Source organism: Nerophis ophidion, linkage group LG02, assembly GCF_033978795.1.
Source record: "Nerophis ophidion isolate RoL-2023_Sa linkage group LG02, RoL_Noph_v1.0, whole genome shotgun sequence".
Taxonomy (NCBI): Eukaryota; Metazoa; Chordata; class Actinopteri; order Syngnathiformes; family Syngnathidae; genus Nerophis; species Nerophis ophidion.
The window spans coordinates 65,310,419-65,326,473 of record NC_084612.1 but is presented as its reverse complement, the minus strand read 5'-3'; the positions used below and the strand labels follow the sequence as shown (position 1 = coordinate 65,326,473).

Genomic DNA, 16,055 nt, shown 5'->3' with positions numbered 1-16,055 from the left:
ATCAGAGTGAAAACCAGTCATTGACATCCTGTCTTTATTTATCCGACTTGCATTAGCCCTCCACTAATAAAAAGGCACAGTGGTGAGGGGTGAAACAGCAACACAAAGCAGTGTATAGATCCATATCCATATTGTGTGTTTTTCAACCACTGTGCCGCGACAAACTAGTGTGCCGTGAGATACCATCTGGTGTGCCGTGGAAGATTATCTGATTTCACCTATTTGGGTTAAAAATATTTTTTGCAAACCAGTAATTATAGTCTGCAATTAGCCGGTATCTAATTGCTTTGTGGATGTCGGAAACAGCGGAAGGCAGTGTGCAGGTAAAAAAGTGTCTAAAGTTTAAACCAAAAATACACAAAAGGTGAGTGCCTCTAAGAAAAGGCATTGAAGTTAAAGGAAGGCTATGCAGGACGAAGCTAAAACTGAACTGGCTACCAGGGAAACAAAAACAGAATGCTGGACGACAGCAAAGACTTACTGTGGAACAAAGATGGCGTCCAAAATATGCATCCGAACATGACATGACAATCAACAATGTCCCCACAAAGAAAGATAAAAACAACTGAAATAGTCTTGATTGCTAAAACAAAGTAGATGTGGGAAATATCGCTCAAAGTAAGACATGAAACTGCTACAGAAAAATGCCACAAAAAAAGGAAAGAAAAAAACACCAAAATTGGAGCGCAAGACAAGAACTTAAACACTACACACAGGAAAACAGCAAAAAAATCCAAATAAGTCACAGCATTATGTGACGGGTCGTGACAGTACACCTACTTTGAGACAATAGCTATATTGAAGCATGCTTGGTTATGGTTTAAAGTCCTATCCAACAATTGTGACAACAACTTTTTACTGTCAACTGAGTTTTTTTTTTTTTAATGATTTATGCTGGTGGTGTGCCTCCCGAGTTTTTCAACGCAAAAAATGCGCCTTGGCTCAAAAAAGGTTGAAAAACACTGCTGTAGATAACCCTGTCATATAGAGCAGTGGTTCTCAAATGGGGGTACGCGTACCCCTGGGGGTACTTGAATGTATACCAAGGGGTACGTGAGATTTTTTAAATATATTCTAAAAATAGCAGGAATTAAAAAATACTTTATAAATATATTTATTGAATTATACTTCCACAAAATATGAATGTAAGTTCATAAACTGTGAAAAGAAAATACAACAATGCAATATTCAGTGTTGACAGCTAGATTGTTTGTGGACATGTTCCATAAATATTGATGTTAAAGATTTATTTTTTTTGTGAAGAAATGTTTAGAATTAAGTTGATAAATCTAGATGGATCTCTATTACAATCTCCAAAGAGGGCACTTTAAGTTAAATGATAAATAAATGATGAATAGGTTGTACTTTTATAGCGCTTTTCTACCTTCAAGGTACTCAAAGCGCTTTGACACTACTTCCACATTTACCCATTCACACACACATTCACACACTGATGGAGGGAGCTGCCATGCAAGGCGCTAACCAGCACCCATCAGGAGCAAGGGTGAAGTGTCTTGCTCAAGGACACAACGGACCTGACGAGGCTGGTACTAGGTGGGGATTGAACCAGGTACCCTAGGTTGCGCACGGCCACTCTTCCACTGCGCCACGCCATCACCAGTTGATGATTACTTCTATGTGTAGAAATCTTTATTTATAATTGAATCACTTGTTTATTTTACAACAAGTTTTTAGTTATTTTTATTTCTTTTTTTTCCAAATAGTTCAAGAAAGACCACTACAAATGAGCAATATGTTGCATTGTTACAAAATGTAATAAATCAGAAAGTGATGACATAGTGCTGTATTTTGGGGCGGTATGGCTCGGTTGGTAAAGTGGCCGTGCCAGCAACTTGAGGGTTCCAGGTTCGATCCCCGCTTCCGCCCTCCTAGTCATTGCCGTTGTGCCCTTGGGCAAGACACTTTACCCACCTGTTCTCAGTGCCACCCACACTGGTTTGAATGTAACTTAGATATTGGGTTTCAGTATGTAAAGGGCTTTGAGTCACTAGAGAAAAAGCGCTATATAAATATAATTCACTTAACATTTTACTTCTTAATCTCTTTTTTTCAACCAAAAATGCTTTGCTCTAATTAGGGGATACTTGAATTTAAAAAATGTTCACAGGGGGTACATCACTGAAAAAAGGTTGCGAACCACTGGTTTAGACCAGTGGTTCTCAAATGGGGGTACGCGTACCCCTGGGGGTACTTGAAGGTATGCCAAGGGGTATGTGAGATTTTGTAAAATATATTCTAAAAATAGCAACAATTCAAAAATCCTTTCTAAATATATTTATTGAATAATACTTCAACAAAATATGAATGTAAGTTCATAAACTGTAAAAAAAAAAAAATACAACAATGCAATATTCAGTGTTGACAGCTAGATTGTTTGTGGACATGTTCCATAAATATTGATGTTAAAGATTTCTTTTTTGTAAAGAAATGTTTAGAATTAAGTTGATGAATCCAGATGGATCTCTATTACAATCCCTACAGAGGGCACTTTAAGTTGATGATTACTTCTATGTGTATAAATATTTATTTATAATTAAATCATTTGTTTATTTTTCAACAAGTTTTTAGTTATTTTTATACCTTTTTTTCCAAATAGTTCAAGAAAGACCGCTACATATGAGCAATATTTTTGCACTGTTCACAGTGGGTACATCACTGAAAAAAGGTTGAGAACCACTGTTGTAGAGGACGTTAAAGGCAGTGCAGTTGGGAAGCTTTAGCCTTTAGCCACACAAACACGCGGTGATTCCTTGTTTAAAATTCCTGGAGGTGAAACTTTCCTACATGGATCCTGACCACATGTCAACTAGCAGGTTTCGGTGAGAAAATTGTGGTTAAAACGTCACTTCTTACCGGAGAAAAGCTGGGCTTGTGCCGTCCATAAAGCTGCCGTCGACTCCCCTGAGACACTGCGCGTCAGGACACCCGTGGACACACCCTTCTGACTATCAGGTACTGTTACACTCACTAAAACACTAGCAACACAATAGAAAGATAAGGGATTTCCCAGAATTAACCTAGTAAATGTGTCTAAAAACATTGAATCCGTCCCAATGCAATCGCGTTTTTTTTTCCTTGTCCGTCGCTTTTAATATCCTCAAACACGAATCCTTCATCCTCGCTCAAATTAATGGGGAAATTGTCATTTTCTCGGTCAGAATAGCACTTTTTGTTGGAGGCTCTCATTAAGAACAATGTGAATATGTGAGGAGCCATCAAACATGTGACGTCATCGTCTGCGACTTCCGGTAAAGGCAGGGCTTTTCTCTCAGCAACGAAAGTTGCAAACTTTATCGTGGATGTTCTCTACTAAATCCTTTCAGTAAAAATATGGCAATATCGCAAAATGATCAAGTATGACACATAGAATGGACCTGCTGTCCCCGTTTGAATAAGAAAATCTCATTTCAGTAGGCCTTTAAGAAATATTTTCTCGCGGCCCAGCCTCACCCAGTTTCTGCATCCAGTGGCCCCCAGGTAAATTGAGTTTGAGACCCCTGAATTGAAAAAATGTTCACAGGGGGTACATCACTGGGGGAAAAAAATGGTTGGGAACCACTAGTCTAGACCAGTGGTTCTCAAATGGGGGTACTTGAAGGTAGGCCAAGGGGTACGTGAGGTTTTTAAAAATTATTCTAAAAATAACAACAATTCAAAAATCTTGTATAAATATATTTATTGAATAATACTTCAACAAAATATGAATGTAAGTTCATAAACTGTGAAAAGAAATGCAACAATGCAATATTCTGTATTGATAGCTAGATTTTTTTGTGGACAAGTTCCATAAATATTGATGTTAAAGATTTCTTTTTTCGTGAAGAAATGTTTAGAATGAAGTTCATGAATCCAGATGGATCTCTATTACAATCCCCAAAGAGGGCACTTTAAGTTGATTACTTCTATGTGTAGAAATCTTGATTTATAATTGAATCATTTGTTTATTTTTCAACAAGTTTTTAGTTATTTTTATATATTTTTTTTCCAAATAGTTCAAGAAAGACCACTACAAATGAGCAATAATTTGCACTGTTATACAATTCAATAAATCAGAAACTGACTTCTTTATCTCTTTTTTTCAACCAAAAATTCTTTGCTCTGATTAGGGGGTACTTGAATTAAAACAATGTTCACAGGGGGTACATCACTGAAAAAAAGGTTGGGAACCACTGGTCTTGACAATTGCACAATGGAACTCTGCAGCCCGTGTGCCTAATGTAGTGGCCGCTGGCTGCACTTGTTGAGCTTCCACGCCACGCAGGGAGGGGATTCTTTCGATCCGGCTTTCAGGGAGGAATTCAATCGCGGTGTGCGATGAAGGGGAAGAAAGACGATTGACAGTGGAGAGAAAACACGCTGCAACAGCTGTGAGTCAAATGCCACCAGGGCGCACACACACACACACACACACACACACACACACACACACACACACACACACACACACACACACACACACACACACACACACACACTTCCTACTGCACATACCAAACAGCTAGCTAACGATAGCTTGTGGCGGGCACGTCACTACATTAAACCCGAAAAACAAGCAGCGAGGACGGGCTAAAGTTAGCCTTCCACCGGCTAGCTCGCTGTCAAAGTTGCCGCCCTCCCCGCTTGTTGTCACCGGCGGCACGGCACGGCGCACCGCCGAACCCCGCTAGCCCCGGAGCTGTCAACTTGAGAGTTCCAGCAAAGCCAGGCAGCGAGGCGGGGAGGAGGGAGTGGAAAAGAGGGTGTCCCCCTGCGCCCCCCTGCCACGGCAAGCGGAAAGCTGTCAACCCCGGGCCTGCCTACCAGCCAGCCGGGGTCCAACCCCCACCCCGCACTTCCCCGAAAAAGTCGCCCGGGCCTCGGTTCAACTTCCATGCCCTTGTAAGCTCACTTACTCTGGGGAAGAAGAGCCGCCGCCGCCGCCGCTGCCGTTGTTGTTGTTGACGGTGGTCTCCGTAAATCCTCGCGGTAGTTTTACACTAACTGCTCCCGCCGTCTTTTAGCCTGCCCGCGGCCGCCGAGGAGTTGTTCCCCGAGCGCTCGGCGCTTGTTGTCCCGGATAAGGTTCGCCGGTGTGTGCCTGCGGTGCCGTGGCGTCCCTTCACTGCTTCTCTCCGCCTTCTCCCGAGTTCGCCTCTCTCTCTGTCCGCGGCGCAGCCAACATCCGGGACTCTCCTCGACTGCGACCGGATCTACTTTCGAGCACGTCGACGCGCACTGAAGGTCTGTCTTTTTTTTTTTTTTTGCCGCCTTTTTTTTCCTGTCACAGCTCCTGCAACAAAAACTAGTCCGTCGTGAGCCAGAACTATTCTGGGTCAACTTGTGGCCCGCGAGTTCAGTTGAACAGTACTTCAGAACTCTAATTTTTTGAAAAAAAAAAGTTCTTACCTATTGCTACCTGCTGTTATTTATATGGGATAAGACTGGGTGATACGGCCTAAAACAGTGGTTCTTAACCTGGGTTCGATCGAACCCTAGGGCAGTGGTTCTCAAATGGGGGTACGCGTGCCCCTGGGGGTACTTGAAGGTATGCTGAGAAAGTGGTCCCCAACCTTTTTGTATCCGCGGACCGGTCAACGCTTAATAATTTGTCCCGCGGCCCGGGGGGAGGGGGGGGGTCCTTTTTTTTTTTTTTTTTTTGTCATGAAAAAGGGACGTTTTTGTGGTTGGTGCACTAATTGTGAGTGTATATTGTGTTTTTTAACTTGATTTAATAACAAATTATATATATATATATATATATATATATATATATATATATATATATATATATATATATATATATATATATATATATATATTTATTTTGTATTTATTTATTTTTAATAAAAATGAATAAAAAATTCTTCTGCGGCCCGGTGGTTGGGGACCACTGTGCTAAGGGGTACGTGAGATTTTTCAAAAATATTCTAAAAATAACAACAATTCAGAAATCCTTTGTAAATATATTTATCGAATAATACTTCAAAAAAATATGAATGTAAGCTCATAAACTGTGAAAATAAATACAACATTCAGTTTGATAGCTAGATTTTGTGTGGACATGTTCCATAAATATTGAGGTTAAATATTTTTTTTTTGTGAAGAAATTAGAATTAGGTTCATGAATCCAGATGGGTCTCTATTACAATCCCCAAAGAGGGCACTTTAAGTTGATGATTACTTCTATGTGTAGAAATCTTTATTTATAATTGAATCACTTGTTTCTTTTTCAACAAGTTTTTAGTTATTTTTATATCTTTTTTCCCAAATAGTTCAAGAAAGACCACTACAAATGAGCAATATTTTGCACTGTTATACAATTTAATAAATCAGAAACTGATGACATAGAGCTGTATTTTACTTCTTTATCTCTTTTTTTCAAACAAAAAAGCTTTGCTCTGATTAGGGGGTACTTGAATTTAAAAAAAAAAAGGTTGAGAACCACTGCCCTAGGGGTTCGGTGAGTCGGCCTCAAGGGTTCGGCGGAGCCTCCGCCACGGAGGTCAAAACACACCCGACTCATCATGTAAATACAAACTTCTCCCAATCGGCGTTTTATGGATACCCCCAAACAATGTTCCCTCTAAATTTTTCATCCGATTTGCAGGTGTGTAATTTCTTGTGAGTTCATGCACTGTGTTGGTTTGGGTATTTGAACAAGGTGATGTTAATGCACAGTTCATTTTGTGCACCAGTAAAAAAAAACAGATAACTTAGTCTTAAATTTGAAAAAAAAAAAAAAGGTTTTATTTTTCACTAAAGAAGGGTTCGGGGAATGCCCATATTAATGTAGTGGGGTTCAGTACCTCCAATAAGGTTAAGAACCGCTGGCCTAAAACCTTATTGGCTGAGGGACATAATTGCCAACCTTGAGACCTCCGATTTCGGGAGGTCGGGGGCGTGGTTAAGAGGGGAGGAGTATATTTGCAGCTAGAATTCACCAAGTCAAGTATTTCATATATATATATGTATATATATATGAAATACTTGACTTTCAGTTAATTCTAGCTATATATATATATATATATATATATATATATATATATATATATATATATATATATCCATCCATTTCCTACCACTTATTCCCCTTTGGGGTGGCGGGGGGCGCTGGTGCCTATCTATAATAATAATAATAATAATGGATTAGATTTATATCGTGCTTTTCTATTGTTAGATACTCAAAGCGCTGACAGAGAAGTTGCAACCCATCATTCATTCACACCTGGTGGTGGTAAGCTACATCTGTAGCCACAGCTGCCCTGGGGTGGACTGACGGAATCGGGCGGAAGGCCGTGTACACCCTGGACAAGTCGCCACCTCATCACAGGGCCATTTAACCAGGTATTGTATTTTAAAATTTACTGCTGACATAACTTAAATAATACACTGATTTAACTAGATGGTAGATTTCAACACTTAATACTGACAGAACCTAAATCAGGGTTGGCCAAGCAGTCAGAGACCAAGAGCCACTTTTTTTTTTTGTTGTGTTACTGCAAAGAGGCACATTCTACACTGTCAGAACAAAAGTAATTGTAAAAACACGTTTTGAATGTGAAAATATATATTTGAACTCAAAATACCACTTGTAGAAGTGTCAGGCAAAGAATTATATTTGCCACCTAATCAATGTTTTGTTCCGTTACTTTGTTGACTAAAAAAGTGAGTACCGATGATTTCTCCGCTGGCCGGGTATGGCTCCGGTGCCACTTTCTGCTTTCATAAATCACAACTTGTGATTGGATGCCTGGGAGCGACAAGTGAGTATACAATCACAGTCACGTTCAATGTAAGGCTACTGTCAACAACTTGTGAGCTCATCGGCTATCGCAACTGTCCTCCATTCGTTAAACTGCACAGCCGCCGCTCAAGTTGGGTCAGAAGGCTGATTGGATAAAAGCCCCAACTTAAAAGAGCAACATTGGAGCCTAATTGTCAAAGTTTGTTGGTGACGAACCCCAAGATGCAGAGAAGGAGGCAGGCATTGAGTAGATAAACATGATTTAATCAACACACTAAAACAAAACCAAACAAAAGGCGCGCACGAGGCGGATAACAAGACTTGGCTAAGAACAAACAAAACTGGAAGCAGGGAACAAAAGACAGTAAGCTACAAACAGCTACCAAATATAGCTTACCGCAAAGCTGCATTGACGCGACAGGCAGCAACGACAATAATCCAACCCAGACTGGATGGGAAGGCAGGTTCAAATAGCACCTGGCTGATTGACACCAGGTGTGGCCAGGTGCCAATCACCCACAGCTGAGGGGACACAGCACTCAGGGATGAAACACAGGAAACAGACAAAAAAAGAACGCTGACAGAAAATACTACACACACAGAGGAAACAAAGACAAATGCAGAGGAAAAAACTAAAACATAACAAAACTGTCAGGGACGAACCTGACACTAATACGACTTGACGAGAATATGATGAATACTTTTATATATTTATGGAAAGTCAACTAAAAATAAAATATTATCAATTAAAGATCATGATTTATGTTAGGCCAGCAGAAAAGGCCTTGCTGGCCCTGACGGCACACCACTGGGCATTGAAACACCTCAATTTGTCAATAAAAAACGGGCTATTTTTTTTGGCGCCTTTAAAAATCAATAAACCCGCATCAGACGTGGTACTGTCAAAACTAAAATAATTGTAAAAAAAAACATTTTGAATGTGAAAAAGTATATTTGAACCATTTGTAAAGCCATTGATACCGCTCGAAGTTGGTTGATTCGAGTGGAACCATTTCACCACCAGGACAGCTTTACTTGCTTTCGGGGTTGGCTGACCTCGTTTCACAAGATCTAGTCCCTCTTCTTGTAAATACTGTATATATCTGCCACCTAATCAACATCTTGCTCTGCTTTTTTGTTGAGTTTGTTGGTTAGAAAAGTGAGTACCGCTGATTTCTCCGCTGGCCGGGTATGGCTCCGGTGCCACTTTCTTCTTTCACAACTTCTGATTGAATATTTGGGAGTGACAAGTGAGTATCCAATCACAGTCATGTTCAACGTAAGGCTACCCAGATGGGCTACTGTCAAAAACTTGGGATCTGATCGGCTATCGCAACTGTCTGTTAACTGAATGTCTTCCGTTCGTTAAACTGCACAGCTGCCGCTAATGTTGGTTCAAAAGGCTTCCAGCAAAATATTTTTCTATATTCATGAAAAGTAAATTAGAAATAAAATCAACTTCTATTCATTTATGATCGTGATTTATGGTAGGCTAGCAGAAAAAGTCTAGCTGGCCCTGACGGCACACCACTGCTTGCGCACGACTGGGCATTCAATCACCTGAATTTGTCAATAGAAATCGGGCTATTTTTTGGCGCATTTAAAAATCAATAAACCCATATCGAATGTGGTACTGTCAAAACTAAAATAATTGTAAAAAAAAAACATTTTGAATATGAAAAAGTATTTTTGAACAATTTGTAAAGCCATTGGTACCGCTCGAAGTCGGTTGATTCGAGTGGAACCATTTCACCGCCAGGACAGCTTAACATGTTTCCGGGGTTGGCTGACCTCGTTTCACGAGATCTAGTCCCTCTTTAAATATCCTTCTTGCAAATACTGTATATATCTGCCACCTAATCAACATTTTGCTCGGCTTTTTTGTTGAGTTTGTTGGTTAGAAAAGTGAATACCGCTGATTTCTCCGCTGGCCGGGTATGGCTCCGGTGCCACTTTCTTCTTTCACAACTTTTGATTGAATATTTGGGAGTGACAAGTGAGTATCCAATCACAGTCATGTTCAACGTAAGGCTACCCAGACGGGCTACTGTCAAAAACTTGGGATCTGATCGGCTATCGCAACTGTCTGTTAACTGAATGTCTTCCGTTCGTTAAACTGCACAGTCGCCGGTTCATTTATGAAAAGTAAATTAAAAATAAAATGAAATTTTATTCATTTATGATTATGATTTATGGTAGGCCAGCAGAAAAGGTCTAGCTGGTCCTGACGGCACACCATTGCCAGAACTGGATTGCCAATACATACCGACATTTTGTACATGTACTGTATATGTTCAAAATGATCTAATATTGTTATATTTTTCATTCGATTAATTGTGTTTTTCGAACATGCACACAGTTACAATACGATACATCACATACAGTATTTTATGTTTTATTTTCAGTGAATTGTAAAGTGAATTATATTTATATAGCGCTTTTTCTCTCATGATTCAAAGCACTCTGAAAAAAAACATTATCAACATTTGAGCTACATATACCTTAGTATGGGTGGTACTGGGAGCAAAGTGGATGAAATCTTGCACAAGGACAGAACGGTAGTGGATGGGATGGCAGAAGCTGGATTCGAACCAGCAACCCTCAAGTTTATGGCCGGTGTTGTGATAAAATGTGCTGCTTCATAAGGAAAAAATGCAACCAGTTGCGTAATCCCATAGTTAGCAACATAAGTAATGGACTGATGGGATTAACTTTTCAAAAAATGCCTAAAATACAGTAGATATAGAACAATTGCTTTTGCACTTTTTATAATCATTCATATACTGTATGAGCTTGTCAAAATATGTATTGTTGACATTCATTCTGTAACCATACAGTACAGACCATCGGTGCCCAAAGGGGAGGACCGGGGGCCAAATTTGGCCCACCAAGTAATTTCCTAAATGTAATCTATATTCATACTGGCATCTTTCAACCTCACACAATCATTGATTGCATGTCAGCAGGCTAACAAGTCGCCATTTATCGGATATGATGAGCTCCGCTACTTCAAAGCATGGGGAGTTGTGGCATTTGTGTAGTTTTCACCTTCAAAACCAATACATTTTTCTTTTCAAATTGATAAAAAAATGTTACGATCCGTTGCCCGGATCGTTTGTTATGTGGACTTTCGACTTTGTTTGTGCACTTCCTGGTTTATTCTGTCACCATGGTTACCTTTAAGTTTCACCTGTTCCTTGCTTTTGACGCACACCTGTTGTAAATTACTGTCCCTTATTTAAGCCTGCCTTTTCCGTTGTTTCAAGCACGCATCCCAGCTTTTGTTTCCCACAACAAGTGACGACGCTAACCCCCGACATTGGTAAACCTGTTTTTGTACTTGTTAGCTTCCATGCTATTCCTGTGTTTAGTTCCCTAGCTTCCATGCTAGCACTTTTGGTATGTCTTTTCTACTTAGCACTAGTGTTTTTGTTCTTAGCCTGTTTTTAGTTAAATAATCCAGCATTTCTTACTTTTACGCTATGTCCGAGCCCGAACGGCATCTTGGAAGAAGCACCATAAATACCATGCCTGGCAAACGTCACAAAAATGTTTTAATTTTGGGCAACATTTTGTGTGCTTGCTGAAGTGCCAAAGCCGAACTGAAATGCTAACGGTTCGCACGCTAGCCAGATAGCGTGAAGTAACCGTAAAGTATGTGCAAAACGAGCTAAAAAAATAGACACTATGCTAATATGCTTACAATATAATGCTTACAGTTCGTATTAGTGAAAAAAAGCCAGCATGCTAATGTTAGCCAGCTGAAATGCTAACTCCAACATGCATCTAGTAATAAAATATATTACTCTTATTTGTCTACCTGAAAAATGTGTTTAAAATGCTACAGTAGCATGCTGATGTTAGCATGAATCAAGTACTAAAATATGACTGAGACATGTGTGAAGCTACAAAATTAGCTTTAAAAAAAGCTAGGATGCTAAAAAATGGCATGCTAACAGGTATCATACGTCAAATAACTACAAAATAAGCAAAAAAGCTGGCATGTTAATATCTAAATGCGATTTTGCTGTTTAAAAATTAGCTACGAGTTACACTTTGGACACGCTGTGTTTGGCCCGCGGACCATTGGCACATTTTCACTTTGGCCCTTGGAGGCAAAATTTTGGGCACCCATGGTATAGAGAAACAACCAGTCATGCATTATAGGTTACCTGACGTTAATACCTTTTTTTGTTTGGTTGTTTCCTGGATATATATACCGTATTTCCTTGAATTGCCGCAGGGCATATAGTATGCGCCTGCCTTGAATTACTGCCGGGTCAAACTCGCTTCGCAAAATAATTAGCGCATGCTTAGTATTACCGCCTGGTCAAAACCTGTGACGTCACGAGTGACACTTCCCCTGTCATCATTTTCAAAATGGAGGAGGCTGATTTCTATACCAGTAATTTGAAATCACATAGAGGGAAGAAGATTAAGAGCTATTCAGTAGGATTTAAGGTCCAAGCTTACATCACACTCAAATATTTACTGCATACCTTTGGTAAGTGCCGGAGTGAGAAGAGGTTTTAAAATAATTAGCGCATGCTTCCTTTTACCGCATGCCTTTGGTAAGCGCAGCAGTGAGAAGAGGTTTTAAATTAATGAGCGCCCCGGCGGTAATTCAAGGAAATACGGTATATATCGATATACAGTGGGGCAAAAAAGTATTTAGTCAGCCACTGATTGTGCAAGTTCTCCCCCTTAAAATGATGACAAAGGTCTGTAATTTTCATCATAGGTACACTTCAACTGTGAGAGACAGAATGTGAAAAAAAAATATCCAAGAATTCACATTGAAGGAATTTTGAATAATTTATTTGTAAATTATGGTGGAAAATAAGTTTTTGGTCAACCATTCAAAGCTCTCACTGATGGAAGGAGGTTTTGGCTCAAAATCTCACGATACATGGCCCCATTCATTCTTTCCTTAACACGGATCAATCGTCCTGTCCCCTTGGCAGAAAAACAGCCCCAAAGCATGATCTTTCCACCTCCATGCTTCACAGTAGGTGTGGTGTTCTTGGGATGCAACTCAGTATTCTTCTTCCTCCAAACACGACAAGTTGAATTTAGACCAAAAAGTTATATTTTGGTTTCATCTGACCACATGACATTCTCCCAATCCTCTGCTGTATCATCCATGTGCTCTCTGGCAAACTTCAGACGGGCCTGCACATGCACTGGCTTAAGCAGGGGGACACGTCTGGCACTGCATGATTTGATTCCCTGTCGGCTTAGTGTGTTACTGATGGTAACCTTTGTTACTTTGGTCACAGCTCTCTGCAGGTCATTCACCAGGTCCCCCCGTATTCTGGGATTTTTGCTCACCGTTCTCATGATCATTTTGACCCCACAGGATGAGATCTTGCGTGGAGCCCCAGATCGAGGGAGATTATCAGTGGTCTTGTATGTCTTCCATTTTCTGATAATTGCTCCCACAGTTGATTTTTTCACACCTATTGTAGATTCACTCTTCCCAGTCTGGTGCAGGTCTACAATTATTTTCCTGGTGTCCTTCGACAGCTCTTTGGTCTTGGCCATAGTGGAGTTTGGAGTCTGACTGTTTGAGGCTGTGGACAGGTGTCTTTTATACAGATAACGAGTTCAAACAGGTTCCATTAATACAGGTAACAAGTGGAGGATAGAAGAGCTTCTTAAAGAAGAAGTTACAGATCTGTGAGAGCCAGAGATCTTCCTTGTTTGAAGTGACCAAATACTTGGGCGGTATAGCTCGGTTGGTAGAGTGGCCGTGCCAGCAACTTGAGGGTTGCAGGTTCGATTCCCGCTTCAGCCATCCTAGTCACTGCCGTTGTGTCCTTGGGCAAGACACTTTACCCACCTGCTCCCAGTGCCACCCACACTGGTTTAAATGTAACTTAGATATTGGGTGTCACTATGTAAAGCGCTTTGAGTCACTTGAGAAAAGCGCTATATAAATATAATTCACTTCACTTCACTTGTTTTCCACCATAATTTACAAATAAATTATTTAAAATTCCTGCAGTGTGAATTCCTAGATTTTTTTCCACATTCTGTCTCTCACAGTTGAAGTGTACCTATGATGAAAATTACAGACCTCTGTCATCATTTTAAGTGGGAGAACTTGCAAAATGGGTGGCTGACTAAAAATTTGTTTGCCCCACTGTATATATATATACACATTTATATATATATATATAAAATTACATTTCAAATATTGACAATATGTTATTGAGCCATAAATATAAATATAGAATTTAATCTGCCAGTTAATCTGGAGACCAGTCTTAGGTGTACCCTCCTGTCACCCAAAAGTCACAGATAGCCTAGAGAGCGACTAAGCGGTATAGAGAATAAATACATGGATTAATTGAGTTATATTAATTTAGAATTAAAATATTTCAAAAAAGGAAAACGTTTACATGACATTAGGCGAGAATATTTGTTATTTCAGAGCACTTCATAGCACAATATTTTTAAAGTGTCCTACAGGCACTACATATAACCTCAATAACAAATCAATTGATCATAACTAACCTGTTTTGAATTGTGTATTTTAATAGATACATGAACAAAATAATATATTGGGCCATAAATGTGTGTGTGTCATACTGTTTCATAAACATGTTCTTTTTACTTGTGCTCATTATTCATGCAAGTGCATGCAGTTAAGTACAGTTAGTGCTACTTGTCTATAGATGGTGGAACATCAATACATTGATAACAACAAAATCATGCGTTTCTATACAAAAAATTTGATCATGGCTCATACCTGCAATTGAGGAACAGGTTGTTGCATTGCAGTCTCGCCTGCAATGCAACATCGCCCCCTTTTGGTCCATCACAGGACTAGTTTTTGAAAGTCCCAGCCATAGAAATGTTACATCACTTAAGAAGGTCAGTGACTTCACTATAAAAGTGGGTGACATTGTTATCACCAGGAAGGATGAGATCACCTACCTAGGTTCCATTCTAGAGGCTAATCTTTCCTGTGATAAAATGGCAACCAAGGTGATCAAAAAGGTCAACCAAAGAACGAGATTCCTCTACAGAATCTCCTCTCTGGTCAACAAAAGCACCTTGAGGATTCTGGCGGGAACTCTCATTCAACCCTTCTTCGATTACGCTTGCACCTCCTGGTACCCGAGCACCTCCAAAACCCTCAAATCTAGACTCCAAACATCCCAGAATAAGCTAGTCCGGTTACTTTTAGACCTCCACCCCAGATCACACCTCAATCCAACCCACTTCTCCAAAGTGGGCTGGCTCAGGGTGGAGGACAGAGTAAAACAACTTGCACTGAGCCTAGTCTATAAAATCCGCTACACCTCCTTGATACCGAAGTACATGTCAAATTACTTCCTTAACGTAAATGACCACCATAACCGCAACACCCGGGGGAGCTCCACAAACCACGTTAAACCCAGATTTCGATCTAACAAAGGTCTTAACTCATTCTCTTTCTATGCCACATCAATGTGGAATGCACTCCCAACAGGTGTAAAAGTAAGTGCATCTCTATATTCCTTCAAAACCGCTCTAAAACAACACCTCCAGGCAACTTCAACACTTTACTAATACCCTCCTCCATTCACATCCCATCTCCCCGGATTATAAACAACTCAAATGTACTTCTAATGTATATACTTGTTCTTATGCTATGTGAACTCACTATGTTCTCTGCTGGCTGTACATATCCTACTAAATAAGACCTACACTGTTTCAATGTCCACATTTCTCTGTTGATGCAATTGTTGATGACTGAAGTTCTGATATCAACCAAAGCTCCTCATCCCACCCCCCGGATTGTAAATAATGTAAATAATTCAATGTACATACTATGATGATTAACTTGTGTGATGACTGTATTATGCTGATAGTATATATTTGTACCATGAATTGATTAACGTGGACCCAGACTTAAACAAGTTGAAAAACTTATTCGGGTGTTACCATTTAGTGGTCAATTGTACGGAATATGTACTGTACTGTGCAATCTACTAATAAAAATATCAATCAATCAATCAATCAAACGTTTTTTAGCCAAAACATTGCAATGCTCAAGAAACACATAAGTAAAAATCACCTAATCAATATAACGTTACGAACAAGTAACTTATTTTTTTCACTTGCAATGTTTGGTAACGTTTATACGGAGCCCCTAAAGGGACATGGGGATTTTTTTTTTTTTTAGACATGTATCTCGTGCATCTCGTGGCCACGAGAAAGTTTCTCATGGCCACGAGAAACTTTTTATTTTAAAAAATAAATAAAATGTTTTTAAATAAAAACTATCTCGTGGCCACGAGAAAGTTTCTCGTGGCCACGA

The 16,055-nt window shown here is 39.8% G+C and overlaps 1 protein-coding gene across 1 annotated transcript in view; it reads right to left on the bottom strand.

Annotated features, from left to right (window-relative positions):
• foxj3 (forkhead box J3) overlaps nucleotides 1–5,193 on the bottom strand; it is a 348,227-nt gene extending 343,034 nt beyond the window's left edge. Inside the window, exon 1 of the mRNA XM_061888811.1 lies at nucleotides 4,914–5,193. The gene's annotated coding sequence lies outside the window, so the exon portion shown is untranslated. The remainder of the gene's footprint in view (nucleotides 1–4,913) is intronic.
• Between the last annotated feature and the right edge of the window lie 10,862 nt (nucleotides 5,194–16,055).